The following is a 24,829-nucleotide window of genomic DNA, read 5'->3' as shown; positions in this document are numbered from 1 at the left end:
GACGTGGGACTGGATTCTGAAGGTGATGGACAATAGCTGAACTACGGGCATGGCCAGGCCCGCGGGGAAGCCTGAAATAAACCCAGGAGCCCTCCTTCCTCTCTCCTTGGAGAGGCTCCACCGGCGTCCCTGCTCCAAAGCCCCAGCCGGTCCGAGGTGCACCTCCTGCTCACGGAGGCTCAGGGGACGGAGGGAGGCCCCCCTGAACCCCCCGCAGCAGAGCCGGGCAGCAGTGTAGCTCTGCCCCTTCTGCAGCTCCTCTGTCCCTCCATCCAAGGGTCACCGCTGGCACTGCCGTCCAGTCTGCAGCTGGGAATCCGGGGTGGGCACAAAGGCCTCGTCCCTCCAGCCAAGGGTGCGACTGTGTCCTCGGTCCGCTTCCTGTCTGCGTCACCACGTTGGCTTTCAGACTAGCAGAGGGTCCCGCTGCCCTCGCTCGGGAGGACGTCCCTGGCTTGGCACTTCCTGCCTGACAAGCGGGGAGAATGCTAGACTGGTCCCCGGGACCGTAAGGAGTTTACCTTGCCAGGGGCATTCCAGCCACTGAGGGATTTCTCAATAGCCAGTAATTTGAAATGTGCTCTGCTTGATGTTATTTATTTATTTATTTGTTTATTTGGTCAGAGCAGATTAGTGGTTTTAGAAAAAAGGACGGACGTGGCTTTATGATAAATGATGTGCATGGAGTGTAGGGCTCGCTCACTTTTTGTTCACAGCTGGCATCTCTCAGCTACTTCTGTGAGTTGAAATCTACGTCTGGAAGTTTCTTCTGTCGTCCTGCAAACGGAGCAGGGACTGAGTTGAAGAATCGATTCAGAAATTAAGAGAGGGGTGCTGGATGTCTTTGGGCTGGTCTCGTGTCGAAGTTCTCTGTCTTCCGCAGTGAGTTTCTAGAGCCAAGCTAGAAGCTGCCGAAGGCCTGCAAATGGCATTCTTCAGCTTTTAACTTTCACATAAAACAGAAGAAAAGACGGTCCCGTGTCCAGGGAAAGCCCTGGCGGCCGCCTGTGGTGATGCCTGTGCGCGCCCTAGAGGCGGGCCGGGCCGCGTGTCCGCTCTGCGGGGGGCTCGTGTTTAGTTGGATGGCAGGTGTTAGAAAGACACCAGGTATGGATACATTAATAGCTCCCTCTATTTACACACACGCGCTCTTCCAGATACATCTAAACACACACCCGCAAATACACACACACACACACACACACACACACACACACACACAGATTTTCTCCATCCCAGCCAATTCTGGCAGTGGTATCTGTTCCGCCAGAGATGCCCCAGTGAATTATCTCCGAGTTTTGCGGCTGTGATCTAGAAGGAATCTCTGGGGTCATCTCATCTCTTGCATTTGATCCGGAATAAGTTCTTTAATAGGGAACCTATTCTCTCCCGAGACAGACCACTTGATTTTGGAGATCTCTATTAGAAATCTCTTCCTTACTTTGAGAAAAATGTCTGTCTTCCTATAAATTCCACCCTTTAAGATGCATTAAAGGAGTGAGTCCCTCTAACTGGCAATCATTCAGGAGAGACTGAAAGGCAGAAGGGAATTTTGAAATGAGGGTAAACAGTTGAAAGCTGGAAGCTTAACTGTGACAACTGTAACCCTGGGAGAGAAAGAGTCACAAACAATTCGTCAGACTCTGTGGGGGGTGAAGGACAGAGGACGAGACATCGGGGAACACCCGTCTTCAAGGGTCTCCTGAAGAAAAAGGAATAACCCAAGGAGATGCCTCAGTCCAGACCAGCTGAGACAGATTCACTCAAAGGGCGTGACTGAGGAGAGCTGGGAGCATCCTCACAAAGATGCGGGCAGGTGAGGGGAAGGCCCACAGGACGGGGACGCACCAGCGGGGAAGCCCGTCCACCCCAAACTCTGAAGTTGGCAAAGGGAGGGAGCTGTCCTGGAAGCCAGACCGAAGTGTGGACGGAGGAGAGAGATGTCCAGGGGAGCTTTGGTCTTTCACACAGAAAGACAGACACTGCCGTGGCCTGGACTAAAGGGAACAGAGGACTGGCTCTCCAGTCCCCTTCCCACAGTTGATCTGCTCGCGCCCCCACCCCCATTGGCTCCAACCATCAGGATCCCAGGAGGCAAGGGGCGAACGTGCTGCCTTCCACTGGGGCCAGCACGGGGTCACCAGTCAAGGGTGGGAGAGACAGCAAGTAAGAGCTGGGGAGGAGAGGACCAGGGAAGACAGAAGCACGGCGATGAAGCATTTCATGGTATAAAACATTTAAGACCCATTTCTGTCTATGGAAATTCTTGATTTACTGAGGTCCCCAGGATTCAGGTACAATCTGATAAGGAAGTGGCTTTATGAGCTGGTATTTTCCGTGCCTAGTAGGTGCCAGCTACTGTTGAGGACACAGCGGTGGAAAAGAAGCCCGCCTTCCCACAGAGGGCTGCAGGCCGCAAGTTAAGTGCGTGAAACAAACAGGTAAGATGACGGCTGGCGAGGACCACCGGGAAGACAGGCTGGTGTAACTGCGAGCACCTGCTAAATACACTAGGACTTGCCTTTATTTTGAGACTGTTTAATAGGTCATTAAAACTGGTGTCTGTAAACACAAAGGAGCCAGCATTCAGCAATCCCAGAATGTCACGTTCTGGGAAGAGAGGGCAGCGGGTACGAAGGCCCCAGTGAGTAAGCAGTCTTGGTGCGTCCTGGGAGCAAAGGGAAGGTCAGGGGGCTTAGAGCCCCGTGGGCACTGGGCAGACTACTCGCGGTGAGGTGGAGAAGCAGCCGGCGATGGACTGGCCCCTGCCTGGTGCGTGACGCCACTGGAAGGGCTTAAGCAGGAGAGTGGCGTGATGTGACACGAGCTGTTAAAAGATCGTTCTGGCTGGCATGTGGACAACGCGGAAGGGAGCCGAGGATGCTTTATAAAGCTGTGTCAACACTGTTAGGTAGCCTGAGCCCCAGTCACGGTGCTGAAGATGCAGCAGAGCAGAGCAGAGTCAAGAAGAGTTTGGGGGATGGAGCCGGTGTGGACAGCTGATGGGCTACGAGCACTGGTGGGAGTGGGGCTGTTCAACAGAAATAGCATGTGAGCCGCATACGTAATTTCAACGTGCTGATAGTGAAAAACTGTAATAATGTGCTTTATTTAGCCCATCACATCCAAAGGATTATTAATCCCAACATGCAATCAATATAAAAATTATTGATGAGATATTTTACATATTTGTTTGGCACTGTGTCTTTGAAATTCAGGGAGCATTTTACACTTACAGTGAGTCTCAGTTCAAACGAGCTGGATTTCAAGTGCCCGGCGGCCACGAGAAATGGCGGCCGTCACCCTGGACAGCCCAGGGCTTGAGAAACTGAGTGAATGCTGGTGCCACTGATGACGATGGTAAAGGCCAGCGCGAAGCACACTGTGAGGTCAAGGTTACGGGCCTGTCTTGGCCTGTGTAAACCCCTTGGACACACAAAGGGAGGTATTACAGCACAGAGTTGAATATGTAAATCTAGTGATCTGGGAGAGCCAAGGAGACAGATTTGGAAACTGGAGACAGATTTCGAAGTCAGCCAAGTGTGAGTGCTGCGTGAAGCCAAGACCCAGGGCAGATCGTAGAAGGACAGGCAGACAGGGGCAACACAGGAGTTAGCCCCGGGAAGGCTCAGCGTTAGAGCAGCGTTTCCCACCTCGGCACCCTGACAGCTGGGCTGGATGTTCACCTGTGGTGGGACAAAGCGACACACACTCCCCCGCCGGATGCCCGTCGTCTCCCCAGCCTCCACTTCGCAGTGTGACAGCCAGACCCCCAAACACCTTGGGCCTCGATGCACTTCCCCTCTTCCCCCGCGTGCAGGGACTGCAGGTCGGACAGAGGAGAAAAAGCCAGGAATGGAGACAGCAGGAGAGGCCGGCGAGGCAGGAGGAGGTGCAAATAGTCTCCGGAGGACTGATTCAGAGCGGACGGCGTGCAGGGGAAGGCGTGACGGGGCCGGGTGACGTGGGGAGAAGGGCTTTAGCTCCTGGATGTGACTAAGAAAAAGGCCAAGTTAATTTGAATAATGCATTTTATTTAACCCAATAGGCAGAGATGCCAGGCACTGTGCAATTAGTCTGATAATCTCTTGGAGGACTCTGGGCCATGTGAGGCCAGGGAAGAACTCTTCATTGAAAGAGGGAATAAAGTAGAACAGAGATGTCTCAGGTGGTAAGGAGGTGCCCACAGGCCTCTCTGGAGAAGACTACGCCTGACAGAAACACTCGAATTACAGAAACACAAAGAGAAGGGGATTAATATTTTTCAGAAAACATGTCATATTTACTCCACTTTCTGTGACTTATTAAATTCCGCGCTGCAGTGACTATAGCCACGCGCTGTTAGAGAGGTACAAACACGGAGGAACTTGTTACTGCCGGAGATGATGATTAAAGCTACAATGCTTTGCCTGCAGACTAATACAAGCCAGAAAAAGTTATTAAAGCTCCTTTTGGAGAGCTCACTTGTGTCCTTGAGCTGAGTTCTAAGCAGAGGAGGAAACTGATAGTCTGATAACTCCCATTTACCTTATTAACAGTGTATCTTGTCCCCACCAATTACTCTTTGCAAATTCTGACTCCTCTTTCTGAATGTGGACCAGATCCTGACAGAAGGGTTCTCGTGATGCCTGCAGCGCATGAACACATTTCTTAATCTGTTCTGCATGGTGTGTCTCCCTAAAGAAGCCGACTGAACTTTCAGATGTTGAAGATATTCCACTGCTACAAAGTAATGTTTGGGAGAGACAACGTGCTGCTGCCACGGCAATCACGTGACCCCCTCCACCCCGCGCTGTGAGGATGTTTCTAGTAAACAGACGCATCCATGGGCCTCTTGCAGGCCCCTCGTAACCAGTTCTCTCTTTCGCTCTGCTTATCCCACGATGAACAGGGGCTGATGGCTGCAGAGATGTGGCCTTGCCCCGGCACTGGGCTGGCCAAGGAGAATGAGTTCACCTTCAGGGAATCACAGCATCTTTAAGCCTAGCATCGCAGACCAGAGCTAAAATAATTGCTTTTCCCAGTCAATGTAGTCTTTGGTCCAGTGAGGAATACCTTCTCATCCAGAAAACCCCTGAGCCAAGAGTTGAGGTTTTCCCGACAGAGCGGCAGGGACACTCTCTGATTTACCCATTTCCACCTCCCTGGATGCAGGTGGAATCTCGATGAGGTTCCTGTCCATGTGAGAGTGGTCCCCTAAAGCGGTGATCTCCAAACGCTCGTGGGGCTATCTTGGAATACCTTTAAATGCTCAGGCTCGCAGGCCCGCCCACGGCCCTACTAGAAATGCAGTGGGGCGGGGTGGGGGCGGTCAGGAGGCAGCTTCAGTTCCTGTGGCCACACAGGCTCAGAGCCTATCTGGGTCGGTTACAAGCTCAGAAATTACTCAGCTGGTGAGAGCACTTCCAGCTAGGACTGGTCTTGGTTATTCTGATGACAAATGTTTGCATCCCTCAATGCAGAGTCACACTTTTGAGATAAATTCTCTAAGAAATGGGAGCATGCATCTATTTGAAAATTCATTAATCACTACTTTCAACATAGAGTGTGGGTCAGAACCGGGAAGGACTGGGATGTGGACAGGTGCCTCCAGGACAGAAAGTAAGCTGGCAGCCCCAGCTCCATTTATCCTGTGGATTTTAAATATCAGATAAAGGCTACCTGCTTCAGATGGAGAAACTCTCACACAACTGGCTCAATTTGGACTATTTACAGAAAACAAATTTTAAGTCACTTTCCTCACTTTTCTGCGGAATTGCTTTTGCCCTGGGAATTATGTTTCCAAATTAAAGATACATTTTCCCTCCATGGTTTATTTCTGGATAACTGAAAGAAATGGAAAAGTTCGAGATTATCAGGCTCTCTCAGCTTAACAGTCAACATTCTAGTTCACTTCTTTTGCTAGTGCGTTAGCCTTTAAAGATGATGGTGTGTCTAATAAAAAAGGAATACTAATGCATTTACTTTAGTACTGTGGATCAACTTATTTTCTTAATTTATGACCAGGTGAATTGTAGGGAAAAAAATAACGTTAGGAATCTGAAGCCAGACATAGCAGATGAATGAGTAAAGGCATAGTTAATTGTAAAACTTTGCCAAGGAAATTCTTAACCTGTGTCCATAATTCTAGTCTCAGGGGAGAAAATTATCACTGAAGTGAAAGAGAGTTTATGTAATCCTTACAAATCATTGTCTTTCAGAGTCTCAGAATGCTTTTTCAAAAAGATTTCCTTTCTTATTTAGAAATTTAAAAGCACTTTTTTCCTTGAGCAATTCTATTTTAATATTGTAATATATTATTGTGTATTTTAGGGATAATTTAAACTGTACATATCCAATTTACTTTACACATTTCAGTAAATTGTTTTGTAAGTGCTGCCTGTTAACCTAGAAGCATAGGCATGCTGTGTATGTGCATACATGCGCATGCGTGAGTGTATCTGTGTGTATCTGTTATTCAATTAAACTTGCATTTCAGTGCAAATATTCATGCTCAGTCAACATACTCATGGCAAGACAACTGACTTTGGAAGACATAATCTCCTTCTTGGATTAAAAGTTTAAAAAAGGACAAATACAAGAAAAAAAACAGTATTGTATCTAAAAGGTATAACTACTTATCCGATTACTGCTTTCTCAGTGAACACTAGCACCTTTTGCTATTACCCAGAACGACAGTGTATTTCTGGAAAATCAAGGCAAAAGTCGATGGCCGCCAACAGAGACAAGAAAACGTCTCCTAGTTTCAACAACCAGAAAGGGACGGAGGGTTTCCCTTATGGTCACGATAGAATAACAGGGACTAGATTTAACTTCCCTTCTTCAGAACCAGAAAACAAGATCAGGCCTATGAGCCAGTGTTTAGCAGACACCAGACACCAGAAGAATGAGGGAGTGGCTCCCAAGAAGGGCAGCAAACAAGGGCATCTTTGCACGTGCCCCGCCTCCCTGCCTGGCAAAGTGTTCCAGCCCACAGCATAGGGAGGGGCCCCAGCAGGGGCTGGTGGTCTCACCCAACTGAGGAGACTGATTTCAGAGTCTGCAGGTGTCAAAGGGATCACAGCTGGTGAGGCAGAGTTCCGGAAAGCGAGGGAACAGAGCCCAGGAGACAGAGAGAGGAAGCCCCAGGAAGCAGCCAGCAGGACGATGCCAGCAGGACGATGCCGGCAACTCGTGCACGGCCCCAGATGCTTTGTGTTCCCACCTCTCCCAGCACATGAGACGCTGGCTTACGCGCTTAGAAAATACTGCTCGAGCAGTGGCAGAAATCATCCCTTGACTTCCAGCGGTTCTGGACTCACTCTGACAACACCAAGAACAAGCCTCACAAGGATAAAATTTGCCAGAGCAAAGCCCCATGATATGTAAAGAAATACAAAAATAATCTACCACCAAAAAAAAGCAAAACTCACAAAGTCTGGCATTAAATCAAAAATTATCAGGCATGTAAAGAAGCAGAAAAATATGCCCCATCAATTAAAGAAAAAAAGAAAAGGAAAAGAAAAACAGGAGAGAAAGTAATCAACAGAAACAGATTTTGAAAGGGCAGAAAGGACAGGGTTAATAAATAAAGATGATAAAGAGCTACTGTAAATGTCACTGTTATGCTCAGTAACACAGAGGAAAGCATGAGTATGATGAGGAGAGAAATTAAAATTGTTTTAAAAAACAATTCAGACTTCTAGCATTAAAAAACCAAAATAATTCAGACTTACAGGAGGTTACACTGTGTAGAAGAAAAGACTGGTGAACTTGATTTTGTAGTGACAGATACTACCCAAAATTAAACCAAAGAGATAAAAAATTAGTAGAAAAAAAGGTGGAACAATAAATGTACCACCAGGGAGTTACGGAAACATGAAGCAGTCTAACGTATGTATACGTGGAGTCCACAGAAGCAGGAATGGAGATATACATACAACTTTATATACTTGTAACTTGAAGAACTAGTGGCCAAAATGTTTCCAAATTTGATAAAAAGTATAACGTCAGAGATCACAGAAGCTAAACAACCCTCAAGCAGAAGAAACATAAAACCACACCAAGACGTATCATAAACCAGAGACAAGGGGGAAGAAAACACAGATACAGAAGAACAAAACTAAGAATGACAGCAGACTGCCCGGGAGAAACTAATGTGATCCGGTGGGCAGATGGGTGTCATTGTAAAAATATTCAAAAGGGTGGAGGGGGACCCTTTTATCCCAGGAATTCTGTATCATTAAAAATATTTTTAAATGAAGGTAAAACAGACTTTTTCAAACAAAATCTAGAAGAATGCAATGCAGACAGAGACACCAGCATCACAAGAAACGCTAACGAAATCCTCAGGCAGAAGTAAAATAAGACTAGATGAAAATCTTGTTCTCCACAAAGGGGTGGCGAGCACTCAGGCAGTGGATGTATGAGTAAATACCATCGGCTTCTTACTGTCATTTAGTCCATTTAAAAGATAACTGTTTAATTAAAAGTAATAACAATGTGATCTAGGATTTAAAACATGTGTAAAATAAAACAGGTGCCACCAACAGCACAAAGGCTGGGAAGGTGGGCGTGGGGTGAACCACAGTAAGTCATCATAGTGCTTGTGAAATGGCAGAGGATTTAAACAGAGACATTGGTAAGTTGATAACAAATATATACTCTAAACTCTAGAAGAACCATTGTTTAAAAAGGTGTGGTGCATAAGCTAATTAAAAAGATAAAATCAAATTATAAAAAAATATTCAATTAATGTAAAAGAAGACAAGAAAAGAAGGAAAATGGAAGGTAAAATTAGAGGAATTTTTTCAACAAACAATGCTGGAAGAACTAGATATCCATGTATTAAAAAAAAAGAACCTCAAACTTGACCTCACTGTATATATAAAAATTAACTCAAAACAGACTATAAGCTGGAGTAGACAAGCTAAAACTGTAAACCTTTTAGATGAAAAAGAAAACTGAGCTCATGCAAAGATTTCTTACTTGTGCAATGATTTATCTTAGCTTATGCAAAGACGTCTTCAGTTGGATTCCAAAAAGCATACATTTTAAAGGAAATATTTGACCATTTGAACCTCAACAAAATTTAAAGCTTTCGCTCTTCAAAAGCCATTGTGAAGAAAGTCAAAATGTAAGTCGAATATCAGAAGAAAATGAAAATACATATATCTTCATTTTTTACACATGTATATATTCTTTATATATTCTGGAAATAAGGCCTCTAGTAAAGAAAACTTAAAATTTAATAATTTGAGGGCAGCTTAATGTTTCAAATGAGCAAGACTTAACCATTTAGTTCAACAAAGACAATATGTGGATGGCAAATGAGCATGTGGAAAAAAGTGCAACATCATTAATCATCAGGGAAATGCAGATGAAAAACACAGTGAGCTCTCACTGCACACCCACCAGAATGGCTAAGATGACACATGCTGGCAAGGATGTGGAGAAACTGGACCTACCATGTGCTGCTGCTGGGAAGGAAAACGGTGCAACTACTTTGGGAAACATTCTGACTGTTTCTTATAAACAGCCACCCACCATATGACCCAGCTATTCTACTTGTAGTTATTTATTCAAGAGAAATGAAGCTATATATTTGCACACAAAGTCCTGTTTGCAGATGTTCATAGAAACTGTTCTTATAGTAGCTAGGTACTAGGAACTAGCCTAAATGTCCATCAGCCAGTGAATGGATTAACAAACTGCGGTACACCCATGCACGTGAATGTACTTAGTCATAAAAAGAAGCTGAACTACTGAGATCACAGCATCATGGATGAATCTAAAAAACATTATATTAAGGGAAAGTAGCTAGTCATAAAAGATTGCATACTGCTGGATTCTATTTATATGAAGTTCTTGAAACAGTCAAAACTGTAATAACAACAGCAGATCCGTGGTTGCCAGGACCAAGGGGGTGAGGGAGGAATCAATTACAAAGGGGCACAGGAGAACTTTTCAAGGTTATAAAGAAATGTTCTATATCAGGGTCATGACGATGGGTACTCAGCTGTCTTCACCTGCAAAACCCATTAAACTGTGGCTTAAACTCGGTGCGTTTTATTGTATGTAAATAATAATTCTATACAGGTGACTGAAAGAAAGAAAAATGGGCAGGGGAATAGACAATAAAATACAGTTAATGAGAACGAGAGACTGAAATCCTGACTATCTTACTTTCAGCAGAGGCAAGCTGTGAGTAGGAACCTAGAAGCCCCATGACATCGCAAGCACTTGAGTGATGTCAGCCTGTAAGTCCACGCTCTCTCTGGCCTGAAGACTAGCTGGGAGTGGCGGTGATGGTCCTGGAAGGGCTGCACAGCTCTGTCCTGACAGCATCCTGCCTGCTGCGCAGGTGTGGGCTGAGGGAAGGAGGGGAGGGCCTTGGTGAGCACTGCTCCACTGCTGGTGTTTACCCTGGGCTGCCCTCCGCAGGCTCTGCAGATACGGCAGAGAAGAGGAGACACACTCATGAAGATGAATCTGTGCAGGAAATCAACTATTCACAACTAATCATCCAAATAATTTTCAGAACTACAAAGGGTCGTGAAAAAGTAAGTGACATCCTGAGAGCATCCAGAAGCATGGGTCATTTGTGATGAGACTTGAAGGGTCATTTGAATTTGGTCAAGTGTACACTGGGGGGAAAATTATTGGCGCTGTGGGGACAGCATGTGCAAAGGCCCTGAGACAGAAGTGGCCATGAGGTATGTGAGAATCTGGAGAGGCTGGGCTGCCCAGAGCAGAGAAGGCAAGGGGGACAATGGTGAGAAATGAGGAAAGACGTGCAATTCCCAGCTGTAACTGCGCAGCACAGTCACACAGGTAGCTCTTAGCACAACATGTACCCAACTACTAAATCAGAATCAGAATAGCCTCATTAAAAGAAAAAAGAGAAAGAGAGAGAAAAGAGAGCAAGAAAGGAAGAGAAAGAGAGAAAGACGGAAGGAAGGAAGGTCTCCTCATTTGCTTCTAATTAGCAACCAGAGTCGAGAAGATCTCATCTGGCGAGAGGTATGCAGCGGAGTGAGTGTTCCTGTGCAGACAGACATGGCTGGGCCAGTTGGTGCCTGGAGTCAAATGCTCCACACGTGGGGCCACATGAGGGCTGTGAGAGTTGTTATAAGCATTGCTGGGTGTCAACCCCATCAATCCCCCGGAGGCTGGGAGGAATGTAAGACAGAAGACAACATCACTGGAGAAGGCACAGGAGGAAAGGCTGCAGCTTGTAGAATGTGTCATTTCTAGTTCATCACAGATCATCTTCTCCACTCCAGAGGCTTCCTTCTAGTCTCATTCACCCTCCTGTGAACTCCTGTGGTAAAAGCAAAGGCAGAAACAAGGAGGCGGCCCTGGTTTGCAGATGAGCTGGAAGGAGTCAACCGTGAGCAGAGTAGGGACCACGTGCCCATCAACGGCCCACCTGGAGAGCAAGCCCCTGTCCACTTGCTGAGTTGAATCGGCAGCTGACACCCTTACACAGTAATGGATGTCTTTCATTTCAACGGATGAAATCTTCTGTACCCACCCTGCCCCCCACCAAAAAAAGAAAAGAAATAAAAACAGAACAGAGAGCCTTCTTGCCTGCCCTGAACTTGCTCAGGGGGCCTCAGATTTGCTCCAAGGCCGGTCCCTGCCCGGCTGCCCCTATGTGTGGGCCCTGAGGCCCCATTTCCCAGCAAGACCAGGAATCATGCTTCAAAGGAAACCAGAAGGTGAATGTCATTAACAAAGTTTGCAGCATATTTGAAACCACAGAGATGGTCAGGCCACCTGCCTTTTTCCTGTCAGGTCCCATTAAACCATCAAAGGCATATTTGTATTTCTTTGATGTGGGCTGCAAGTGCATTTCCTATGAATGATGGCAGATTAAATGTTATAAATGGACCCAAAGGCATAGCTGGGAATACACCAACTCCGCATCTTGGGATCAACCTGTACTTCCATTTAAGTATCAGCTTCTTACAGTTTTAGCTAAGGTGGGTCTACTGTATACACCGGGTGACCTGTTTTAAGGGCAATTAGTGTTTGAAGGGTTATTCTTATATTTACTACATTTATCAGAATGTTTTAACACCCACAGCCTGCTTTCTGCTCTGGGCTCGAGTGGAGCAGCTTACAGAAGATGATAAAACCACGAGAGCAAGAGAGAAAGATGGAGAGAACCACCCGTGGAGCATCCATCTACAAGCCCTGCAGCCAGTGTAGCCCAGACCCGCCCCCCCCCCGCATCCTGAGAGTCCCTGTGGGCAGATGGGAGCGGGGGTGGCGCTGGGCAGGAGGACCAGCACCTTCCTGCCCCCTCGTCACCCCGAGGAGACGAAAACCGGAGTTGGGGGCTGCTGGGAGATGGGGGCCAAGACCCTTTGGAAAAGGAGGAGGATTAAGCAGTGAACCTGATTTTCTGTACTCTTGTCCCCGAACTTGCAAGGCAGCGCCACGAAGCCACCAGTGGGGCAGAAAAGGGTGGGCCAAGTTTTCAGCAATCTAGTCTAGGGCCATGGAGGAGGGGCGCTGGTGACCACCCGGGCCCTCATCGGGGACCCCTGCGGGGACAGGCAGGGCACAGGAGAGCTCAGGTGAGCAGCTGGACCAGCAGGGCAGAAGCCACCCACACGGACATCATCCCTGGAGTCACTGCGAAGGTGACAACAGTGCAGAGAGGGGAGGACGGTCTCGTCAGTAAACGGCACAGGGTCACTCAGATATCCACGCGGGAAAAGGGTGTGTCCTGACTCCTGACGCGCACCACGCCCTTACGCCAAACCCAGACAGGCCACAGATGTGAAGGCCAACACAGTAAATGTTGGAGAAGAAAGTGCAGAATACCTTCATTACTTTGAAGCAGTAAATATTTTAAAGCAGGACACAAGTAGCACTAACCGTATAGGAAAGAACGATTAATTTGTTATCCTTAAAATCGACACACGTCGCCTTAAGAGAGTGCACAGGCCAGACTGCGCGGGAGAAGGGGCCTGCGACACCCACCGCCAGCAAAGGCCCTCTGGTCCTGAGTGCACGAGGAGTTCTTACAAACCGAGAAGAGACAGACACCTATCCCAGCAGGAAAAAAAAAAAAGATTATTCTTTTCACCAAGAACCTCTACACTTGTGAAAAGGTAATCAGCAGTTTTAATCATGGAAAAGCAAGTTAAATGCAAACACGACGTCACTGCGTGCTGAACCAGGATGGATAAAATGAAAGAGAAAACACCAAATACTGGTGAGGACACGGAGCAAACCTGGAACCCCGTGTGCTGCTTGTGGGAGGTTAAATGTTACACCCACCTGCAAGTCTCCTCTGGAGGCTCCACGCAGCTGAACACACAGATAATCCATGACCAAACGAGCTGCCTCTTAGGGACACACTCAACAGAAGCACACAGTTCTACACACTGAAGTCACGTCAGTCATGTTCACGGCAGCATTATTTGCAACAGACAAAATACGGAAACCACCCAGACATCCATCAACAGCGGAGCGGGCAGACAGTGGTCCTATTTATACCGCAGGTACCGCACAGCAGTAAGAATGTGCCCATTATCGTGGCACAGGATAATGCAGACAGATGCCACAAACGTAACCTACAAAAGAGCACCTACTGTGTGCTTCCATTATCCAGCCTTCACGCAGGCGGAAGCCCAGCTCTGGGGGTGGGAGCCGGACGGTGGGTTCTCGTGGGCGGGGGGGACCGGGTCCGGCTGCGGCCCAAGGAGACTACTTTCCTTTTCGTCACATGCTTTCCTCGGTCGGGAGGACTGTCCTGTGTGTGTGCTGTCTTTGTGAAAATCCATACATCTGTGTGTACACTCTGACTTACACATTTTCTGCACAACTGTTACTTCAATAAAAATCTTCCCTTAGAAATGGCGCATATCCTGTGGCCCAGGATTCCACTTCTTAGAATTCATCCTCAGACATACTTTCATGAAAGAAGGACACACGCAGAAACTGCTGTTTGGAATTTTTTTTTTTTTTTTGCCGCACTGGTTACTATAACCAATAGTCAAAGGCCGCTTAATACAGCGCTCTTTAAATAAATCCAAGTGCATTCGTGCAATGCAATATTCCACAATTATGGGGGGGAAATGAGGTACGAGGTATTCTGTGTGGGCCAATATAAAACAATCTTCGAATGCGGACTAACTGCCAAAAGCAAGCTGCAAAACAGTGAGCACTGTGTTCTGTGACTGCCAGGTCCAAGACACAGAGAGAGAAGCTACACGTGTCTGAGGAACCACACTGAACTCGTAAGAATGGTTCTGGATTCACACACCAGACATGCTGGTCTGAACTCAGAGAGACACCGATCTCTTTATAACTTTTTCTCTCTTTGATTTTTTTAAATCATAAGCATACATTGTTTTCCAGCCCCACCCCGCAGACACACACACACGCGCGCGCGCGCGCGCGCGAAAGACTGAAGACAACGAACGCAGGACAGGAACAAAAGGTGCTCCCAGCAATCTCTCTCATCCTTTTTCCTTTTTGCACTGATGGATTCAAGGCATTTCTCACGTTTTAATGCAACCACGGGCTGTAAACGGGGTGACATTCTGCTGTTTCCTCTTAGCAACGGCATGGTTGTGGAGGCCTCTAGATGGCACCAAGGGTGACCAGGAGCAGGAGGGGGCGGGAAGGAGCAGGGGAGGGAGACGGACCGCAGTGAGCAGGGCTCTGAGGGAACCAGTCACTTATGGGTTAGCTGTCCGGGCAGTTCCTGAAACACCTCGGATCGATGCTGCTCTGCTCCTACTGTCTTCACAGGGGAGGGCGTGCGCGCGCGCGCGCGCGCGCGCGCGCGTGCGTGTGTGTGTGTGTGTGTGTGTTCAATTTCAGGGTCCTTTTTAAAACAGATCTCGCTCTAATGTGATAGGGAGTAAATTCAATTGCTCGAGTGAGGAGGGGTGCCGTTGGCAAGGAAGTTTTGCCTTAAGCCACTTAAGTAATTAGGTTGGAAAACTTGAAGCAAACACAATACATATGTAGATTATAAGGTCTTTAATCTATTTTCACAAGATGGAACTAAGCTGGAAGGAAATGGGGCAAAATCGAAGCATAATGTGAGCAGAGAGACAGTCTCGTTGCTGGACTGGACAGGTAGCAGTGAGCAAGGAAGGTGAGCCCCGGGAGGTGGGTCTGCACACGCGGGACCGCAGTGTTCCGAGATCTATTTCAATCAGGTAGCGGAGGGGCAGCCACCAGCGTGTAAAACTTGACCCAGTAAGCGCTCAAAGTCTACTGTCTGAATAGGTGTGAAATGCGCAGGAAATGATGCTACTTTGCCTTGTTCAAGGGCTGCTTCAGAGATTGGGTGCATTTAAAAAGAATTAAAAATGAGAGTCAGTCGTTGATACAGAGAAAGCACACATTTGTGTGTGATTTATATGATCTATAATTTCCATAATGTGTGTGCATTGTACCTAATATAATGTATACAATGTCTACAATGTATAATTTATATAATGCTACATACATTTGTGTGCGTGTGTGTAATTAAAGAGAACAGAGCTGGACAAAAATAAAAGTGGTGAAGGGAGCCTTTATGCAAAAACGATTGCAGTGGGGGAAGAGAGACTCCAACATAGAACCAGGCTCAGCTCTCACGATACAACGGAAACAAGTGGGGTTTTACAGCCAAGGAACAAGTTGCGGGAAGGTAGACATCAGAAGATGGGAAATTACAAAAAGGCACATCAAGTTGAGAGGGGCTCCAGTAAAACTACCCAACGGCAGTCTTGCTGGGGCAGGCCGGGGCGGGGGTGGACATCGCCTGGGGCGACACTGGGGGTGGGGAGCGTGACCAGACGTCAGGGTGGGGGATCCTCGCCACTCTGCCTTGGCAGGGCTCTTGCTCAGTCTTGCTGAGTCTGGGTTCTACAAGGAAGCGCAGGGATGGGCCTCGCTGGGCAGAGTTTGGGGGAGACTGACTGAAGTCGGGTCAAGCAAGGAACGTCAGTTTCAAGGAGGTTCTTTGTGGCACTGCTTCTAATATGAAAGCCGGTCCTGCAACAAGCTAACGGGGGACTGGCCGAGAGGTCGGCTGTACTCACGGGGGCACCTCTGCACTGCGACTGCAGAGCAGCTCTTGTCAGGAAGACGCCAGCTCCACACACTGACACGGACAGATTCCCCAGATGCGATCACTGAGCTGCAGCCTTGTATTTTCAGCATAATCCCATCGGTGTTACACACACACAGACTCCGCGCTTCTGTAAATACGTGTCTGCCGTAAGAACGCGTAAAGGACTCGGCTCAATCCCTTGCAGTAACGGGGTGAGGACCAGGCCTGTCTGTGATGTTAAGCGGAGCTTTATTCTTTTCTGTGATGTCTGATGTTTTCACAAGGAGACCTACACGCGTAATACTTGTGTAGATTTTTTTAGTTCACGTTAGTGAAGTGCGGGTAGGAGACCACCCTGAGAACTACAGAGCGGCGCCTAACATGACGCGGCTGCTCCGTGCGCAGACTGGACGTCGTACTGGTGTCCAAAGCCGCATGACCCCCTGGAAGCTGCTACTGTCGGAATGATGCCCATTTGTTCGTTCATCTCTTAACTCTGCTAACATTCTTTTCACCGGGCAATGTGGTGGGTGCTTGGGAGACACACAATTTGTAGGCTGCTCAGGCAGAGAAGAAAGAGACAGGAAAGAAAATAATAGCTGGCCTTTCCAGATGTTTCCAGGGTTCCGCTTACTCCATGAGGGGTGCTGTCGTGATTCCTACCACGCAGGTGAGGACAGAGGGAGAGGGACTAAGGCCGCACGTCCAGGCAAGAGGTGGCGCTGAGAAAGGAGCCTATACAGCGGCGGAAGGGATCCCTCCAGCTGTGCACTTAGACTCAGAAAAGAGGGAAGAAGAAGTAGGGGTGGGGCCTGGGTGGAAGAGGAGTGGCTTCCCGAGGCTCCAGTCTTCAAGTTTCTTGGACCAGCAAAAAGAACAGGGGGAAAGGTCCACACTGGGGAGGGGTATGTGCAGACAGCTGGAATACAGGGCGGGGCGGGCATGACACCAAACAATCTCACTGCAGTAGAATGTCCTCGTACAGGAGCACCAGGAATTTCAGGTCTCCCCTTTTCACTTATTTATCCCTCCTACAAAGGTTTGTTGAGTGACTACTATGTTTTCCTGCTGAGCGGGAGCCGAGCATTCAGTCAAGAGCAAAGACAGGCACTGCCTCTGCCCGCACACAGCTGACAGTCTGGGTGGGAATGGCGATCTAGAGACTCACCAACACTGTTGTTATACACTTCTGGCTCCAGCGAGACAGCAGAGAAGACAGCCAAAACCACTCCTGCCATTATTACACAGAAATGCTCATAAAACTAATAAACATGATTTTATAGGAAGAGCCAAGAAAGCTGGGAGGAGTGAAGAAAGCCTGAATTTAGGAAAGGAAAACTAAACCCAAGGAGGCAGCCTTGAGCTGCAGCTGCCGTGACGGGGGCATGTGTGTGCGGGGTGGCTCCCAGGGCCCCCTGGAGCAGTGTCCTCCCGGTGCACCAGAGTCACCTGGAGGGCTTGTCAGAACGCATTCGGCTAGATCCCAGCCCCCTCCCCAGTTTCTGATTTAGTTGGTCTCATTTCAGGTGTCAGATTCTGCATTTCAAAACTTCCAAATGATGTTGGATATGCTAGGTCACGGGAACGCATTTTAAGAACGCCAACTTAGACATTTATGTCCTAGTGAGGACAGAGCAAGGAGGGCAGGCAGGACAGAGACCCTCCCAAAACTAGGGCCCTCAAAAAGCCACCGCCTTAGTGACAGGGTAATCCAGAAAAGCATCATTCACCCACCACGCCACAGAGCTTGTCTGTTTCTGCCTGGCCTCACCTTGGGGAGAAAAATAAAAGGTCTCTCCCGAGAAGTGATCATCAGAGCCTGAATCCCACACTGGTTTGGAGTTCAAAACTCGACTCTCGGATGATCTCCAAACCTCCAAGCCAAGGATTTAACACAGAAATTGGTGTAAAGCTAGCAAAAACCCTGGCAGGACACCTGGCAGAAACAAGTATAGACCTGAAGGGGACACCCCTCAACCGGGGCGTCTCAGCCGCCCACAGCTAAACCCCACTGAACAGAGATGCCCAATTCAAACTGACACACAGAAGGAAATACTCTACCGTAGGTGAGGATTCGCAGAGCAAGAGTCGAACCCCAAGCACTGCAAATAACAGAGAAATTCGACTATAAACTGAGAATGCTAAAAATGACCCTGCGAGAGGGATAAGTTAGGACTTTGGGATTAACAGACACAAGCTACTATATACAAAACAGATAAACAAGGGCCTACTGTGGAGCACAGGGAGCTATGTTCGATAGCCTGTAACGGCCTATAATGAAAAAGAATATGAAAAAGAATATGTGTGTGTGTAACTGAATCACCACACTGCACACCAGAAACGCACAGAACGTTGTAAATCAACTACGCTTCAATGAAAGTAAAATAAAATTTTTAAAAAATGGCCTAAAACAAAAAAAAGAAGCAAAGCCATGAGACCAGAATAAAACACAGTGAAGGCAGATCGGGCAGGACTGGGAGAACCACAGGGAAAGTCAGCCGCAGGGACTAAGGACTCAGCCAGCGAGGGAGTTGAGGAGGAGGGAAACAGCTGGCGGAAGGAACAGACCGGGAAACGAGGGAGAGAAGCCGCTCAGAAAGCAGCACGGAGGGAACGGGGTACAGACAACGGGTTAAGAGTCAAGGACGCAGAAGACAGAACAAACTGGTTCAATAAGCCTTCCCTAGGAATTCCAGAAGCGGGGATGGAGGCCAAGGAGGGGAGCAATGTCTTCTAAAAAATCTGTTACTTTGCATGAGGGATGACAGAGAAAATGTACCAAACAGGATACACTTTAAAAAGAAAACCATACGAGGTACGTTAAAAGCGACTAGAGAAAAAAGGTAGATTTCCTGTGAAGGCGGGACAACCTGACTGACCACAGAATTCCCGACAGTGGTACCTGAAGTCGGAGCAGGGAGAGGACAACCGCCAGCTGCCCGGCAACCGGGCATCAGAGCCTGCATCCCCCATGGCCTGAGGTCGGAGAGAGCGGACAGAACAGAACAAGGAGCAGCCGACGGAGAGGCCCAAGGGTGGGACCCGACCAGCTGAAGAAGCTGGACGGAGATGTGACTGAATGGGAGGAATGACTGGAGTATCGAGGTGAGGCTGTCACTTTCTGTTCTTTCAAGAATGACAATGACAACAAAATGCTGCTGACAAGCACCGTGGCACCCGGGGCTTCCCTTCGGAAGGTACCACGACGTCTCCATCAGTGACACACTTAATGCTGCCATCACCTTGGTTAAGAAGAGGTGACTGGAGCTTAAAAAAGATTAAGCACTTGCTCCAGGCACTGATGGACTTTAACTCGGGACATCTGACCGCAGGGCCACGCTGCAGCAGTGATTGTGTGACATGGAGAGGAGTGACTGCCGGGTGCACGTCCCCAGAGAAAATGCACAAAATCAACAGAGGCTGCAGAGGCTTCCTCGGCCCGAGTCCTGGGCTCGGACAGGCCAGGCGCCCAGACCCACCGGGAGTTAATGACCAAGCACCCACCTCCACTGGGAGTGGTGCCGGCAAACGTCAGGACACACAGATGTGCCTGTGCCGGGGCTCATTGGCAGCAGGAACCCAAACCATCAAAATGCACACATACATACACATACATACATGTATACGCACACAAAAACAAAAACCAAACCAAAACAAGGCCCAGTGTCATAATTCAGTGATTCCAGGACACAGAACAATTAGCAATGACACAAATGGGAAAAGACCAGGCTTTATCAAGACAGAGGTTAGTGTGAGCCTAAATAAAGGGGTTTTAATTGTGAGGTGGAGCAAAATGAGACATCTTCTACATTTTACACAAAGTTCTCATTAGAAGCAGCTGGTCAGCATCACCCGTGGGGACTCAAGTCCTGCTGCACCCCTCAGCGGGCCTCCCGCTCGGCAGGGGCCTGGGCAGGCTGGGGACATGCAGGTAGCCCTCAGGATGACACTTCCGTGTCTGCCCAAGAAGACAGAATCAGCTGGGAATCCTTCTGTGGTAAATCACAGAGGGTTGCTTCAAACTAGTAAAAAAAACATCAGAAATTGCTCAATTACGGTTAAAAACAAACTGCAGAGTTGGGAAACTGGGATCTGGGGGTTTAAACGATTCTCTAGCTGTTGTAACAACTTGAGAACAGACAGAGCTTTTGGTCGAAAACTGCCTTAAATCCTTTAAGGAGCAGATAAGAAATAAATGTGAAAAAAAGAAGACGCCTGTCACAGTGACCTTTCACATCAGACGAGGGACACGGTGCAGAGGAAAGTAAGCAAGAGCGCGAGGCGAGCGGGCTCGAGGTGGGTGGTGGGGGGAGCAGAGGTGGCGGTGGGGGGAGGAAGGGGGGAAGAGGCGGGGGGCGAGGCAAGTGAGGGGGCGAGGCAGGTGGGGGGGCGAGGCAGGTGGGGGCGAGGCAGGTGGGGGGAGAGGCAGGTGGGGGGAGAGGCAGGGGGCGAGGCAGGTGGGGGGGCGAGGCAGGGGGCGAGGCAGGTGGGGGGAGAGGCAGGTGGGGGGGTGAGGCGGGGGGGGCGAGGCAGGGAGGGGCGGCGGAGGGGGAAGGCAGGGGGGGTGGCGGGGGGGGGGTGGCGGGGGGGGGGGTGGCGGGCGGGTGTATTCACTACGGTCCAGTAGCGGAGGAGTCCTCTCCTGGTTGTACAACAGCCCGGACCTGGGTGTCTGCCGTCTTCGTTTACCCCATCACATGGTCCATCCCCCGCCACTGTCCAGTGACAATTTGGACAGAAGTCTCATGGTTTCCACGTCCAAGGTGCTTTGATGTGAAGGTGCTTCCCCAGTCACACGGCCACCAACCAACATCATCGGCTGCTCGGTCTGGTTAAGTAAAGAGACACATGAACGCTCAGGTCTTCACGGTTCAGAGAAAAACGACGTCATACGTGTTGAAAAGAGAATGGGTCTGGAGTCTTGTCCAACTGAAGAAAGTCACATGGCCTTGTTTTTCTCATTCAGTGAACCTGGGGTCAGTAAACGTTTTCTGTAAAGGGGCAGACAGCAAACAGAGCAGGCTTTGTGGGCTGGATGGTGTCGCAGAGAAGGCCGCCACAGAGGACGCATCGGCTGAGGGCGTGGCTCTGTTCCAGTAAAACCTTTACTGATGGACCCTGAGGCTTCAATTTCACATCATTCTCACGTGCCACCGAATACAGTGCTTCCTGTGAAAATTTTCAACCACCAAAAACACAAAACACTTTCTCAGCTGACAGGTCCTCCAGAAACTGCCAGGGAGTTGGATTTGGCCTCTGGGCCGAGGTTTGCTGACCCCTGAGCGAAAGGACATGCCACGTGGCCATGGGCCGGCCCTCCCAGTCCGTGCGCTGCTCACAAGCTGTGGCACATAGCGGGCCCGGGAGGAGCGTGCGGGATGGGTCAGTGGACACGGGGACAAGGGGCGCGCGCAGACAGGGTGCTCGCGGTACGGCGGTGCACGTGGGGAGGAAGGACCTGGCAACGCACGCTCAGGGCTGATACCGTCGGATTGATCTCACCTGCTTTAAGGCCGCCGCGCTCTGCTCTCCTCACCCGGAGCGACAACTCTATGCACAGACAGGCTTTCAGGTCTCTGGATTTCGTCAGCCACGTGTGAAAACGCCATTTCTCTCTTCCCACCAAGCCGATGCGTGTGTACTGATGGCCAACTGCGTTCCTGGCCTAGCTCCCCAGCCCCTTTCAGCCGCAGGGCTCTACCAGCCCGCTGCCCGGAGAGGAGAGAGCAGATAAAGCCCCAGTAACCTTCTGACCTCCATCTGAACGTGGTTTAAGCCGCTCATAAAATGGGCATCAGGAAGCTGAGGCGGAAAGCCCTGGGCAGGGTCCTGGCGGGGTGGGGGTGGTGTTTACTTCCCCATGCTGATTTTCGGCGCCTCCAGGATTCCGAGGTAATGTGATACAGGACGATAAATCGAGAATGGAGCCAAGGAAAGAGACGTAAGGCGGAGGCCTCAGAGAACTGTCCACACTCTAGCACTCAGGCCGGCTTCCTGCCGTGTTCCTGGGCATGGAATTCATGCCCCGAGGTCCCCTGAGCCGCCAGCCACGCGGGCTGAAGTACGTGGGTCAGATCCAGGACACAGAATCAATTCCTCCTCTTCTATGGGAGGCTTTTCTTTCCAATAGATGTTTGCTTTTAATAGAGCTTAATAGAGCACGGGGGAGTCAATCTTTGACACGCGGAAGAAAAATCTGAGACGGGTCAGCATAAACCGTGCGGCAACGTGCCCAGTGGTAACCGGGTGGAAAACCACCCAAATAACACACTGTTGATAATAATAATTTAAACAAATGATACCATTCAGAAGAATAAATGACTTTTCCCCCTTTTCAACATAATAAAGATCTGAGTTGACCAGTTCACATTTGGATCCCAATCTGAAGTTTTCTAACTGCTGGCGATTGAACCCACCCAGAGATGCAAACAGATGCAATCTCCGTAGTCAGACATAAAGGACTAGGCAGCCAGAGTGAGCAAAGTGCTTTCACTAAAGAGAGCAAATAGCAGGAGAGTAAAGGGAATACTTTTGTAAGTGGAATGAGATATAAATGTTATTTTATGTAAAATAAATCTTATTTACATATATTTTAACAATTATATACATTTAATTTCCTACCCTGCTGTCTGCTGTCACTGAGAACACAGCATCACTTGACTCAGCAAAGGAAGGAAAGGAAAAGAAAAAGAAGGGAAACTTCAAATCCTGTTGGGTAGGTATCTGTGGGAGCTGAAAGGCTCTTCCACTTTCCAGCTGCGAGTCCTGCAACCACCTGAATAGAGAGACAGCATCCTGGCAAGCAGCTGGGAAACAAGAGGTTGGCAAAAATAATAGGAAACACACCGGCAAAGAATCAAAACAAACAAAACAACAGCCCTGGGTCTGAAGTGTGATGGTGGAAATGATAACACAGACTTCCATCTCCCTCCTGGATCACTGAGTTCTACCCCAGACTTGCACTGTTTACAAGTCAAAACAAGCTCTTGGCAACAGCCGTGCTGACTCCATCAAAGCTGAAAATCAAGTTACGCTCTGGACGGTGATAAACACTCCAGGCTCAGAATCTCGTCAGCTCCGGGACTTGTGATGTGCCGGAGGAAAGAGACCACTCGGGTTTTACTGTTTTTCTTCTTATTGCGAATTTCTCCCCACGAGACACTTCAGAAGTGTAGGTATCTTTTGTCTTGATGCCTCTTGACACTGAGCGGTACCTTAGGTACAAATCGTAATTAGATACATTAGCATTTTAGAGCCACTGCCTATCTGATTTCTCTGTGGAACGAAACTCTAGTTTAAGTGGTGTTCTGAGCACCTGCCACGCCCTCAGCCACCTGCTAAATACACCTCAGCGATCCATCTGCACATGTAGCTATCATGAAGCTGACTCCTCCTTATTCTCCTCTCTCTCTCTCCCCTCTTCCTTCCTTCCCTTCCTTTCTTCCTTTCCACCTTCCTCTCATTCTGTCTTTTCTTTCTCTTTCTTTCTTAACATCCTAGCCAGAAGTGATTGACTAAGGGACTAACTGCAGAAGCAAAGATAGATCTTACTGTCTGGCCGGCCAGCACCGAACGGCCTGGCACTGATGCCTCCCACATTGAATAGAGATGCACCTGCCAATCTGATCCGCCCTTTGAAGAAGGGAGAGACTAGCTTTCAGTTGTGCAAACGCTCAACCAACGGCCTCGTGTGTTCTCCACAACGGCATTCTTGAGCTCCCAACAATGGCCATCAAAGCCACCAATAAAATTAAAAACAACAGCTATACCAATGAAAACACGCATAACAGACACTACACTTGTTTGACCGAATCTGCGGAAAAAACACAGAGAACAGAAGGGGGCCATCGCAGCGTTTCATTCCACGGAAACAGACAGAGAGCATCCGCCTGGCTTATGAAGCACGGTTGTGCTGGGAAGTGGTGTCTGGTCTCCGCGGCGACCTTATAACCCGAATCAGCTGCAGGGAGGGACCTGCCCTTAAATGGATCCCGCAGACCAGACAGGACACTGCTGCTTCTTCCTTCCCTTGCTGGAAATTTACTTTTGTCTCTTACACGACTTTAGATTCCAGTGAATAACAACTGGAACATCAACATTCTTTGCAGCTAGTTGTTAAGGAAAACCTAGTACCTTTAACCGTATTGTCAAAACCAAAACAAGTCAATGTATCAAGTTGTTTCTTCGCAACGGGGCTTAATGACATGAGACTCATCCCCACCAGGAAAAAAAGGAGTAGCTGGAAGGAGCACTCTTCTGACTCAACCAAACCCAGTGAGCAGGGTTTACCTTGAGATAAAATGAACAGTCAGAAGCCCACAGAGAACCAGTTAATAGTAAGGGATTCCCAGATGATTTGGGGGAAAAAAAGAAATCCTCTCCCAGTATGTTTAAGGTACAGGTGACAGAGCCCATTGAAATTCCGGAAAGACAAGGACCGGAGCTTTGGGATGAGCCGCCGTGTTGAGTTTCCTACATCAAAGGTGACCTTTTGTGAATGGTTCTTTTCCTTTTTTCCTGGGTCTGCACTGACCAAACAGAAAGATGGATCATTTCTTCCATTTAATTCTCCTTCTAGCTCAAATATTTGTACACAGGACTTCTGAGCATTAAATATACTTGAACTTCACCTAAGATAGGTTTGGAAAACTCATAGAAGGGCCTGTGGGCAGCCAAGAAAAAAATGTATTTTTCGAAATATTTAATAGTGAGGAAACTTACAGGGTGTCATGCTAGGTGAAAACGTCCACTATAAAGATTGCCCGTCAAGGACGTAAG

General features: G+C 48.5%; 1 long non-coding RNA gene across 8 annotated transcripts in view; it reads right to left on the bottom strand.

Annotated features, from left to right (window-relative positions):
- LOC140687484 (uncharacterized) overlaps positions 1 to 24,829 on the bottom strand; it is a 388,836-nt gene that overhangs the window by 162,131 nt on the left and 201,876 nt on the right. The window lies entirely within an intron of this gene.

Source organism: Vicugna pacos, chromosome 19 (genome assembly GCF_048564905.1).
Source record: "Vicugna pacos chromosome 19, VicPac4, whole genome shotgun sequence".
Taxonomy (NCBI): domain Eukaryota; kingdom Metazoa; phylum Chordata; class Mammalia; order Artiodactyla; family Camelidae; genus Vicugna; species Vicugna pacos.
The sequence above is the reverse complement of the archived record's forward strand: the minus strand, read 5'-3'. Positions and strand labels throughout refer to the sequence as shown.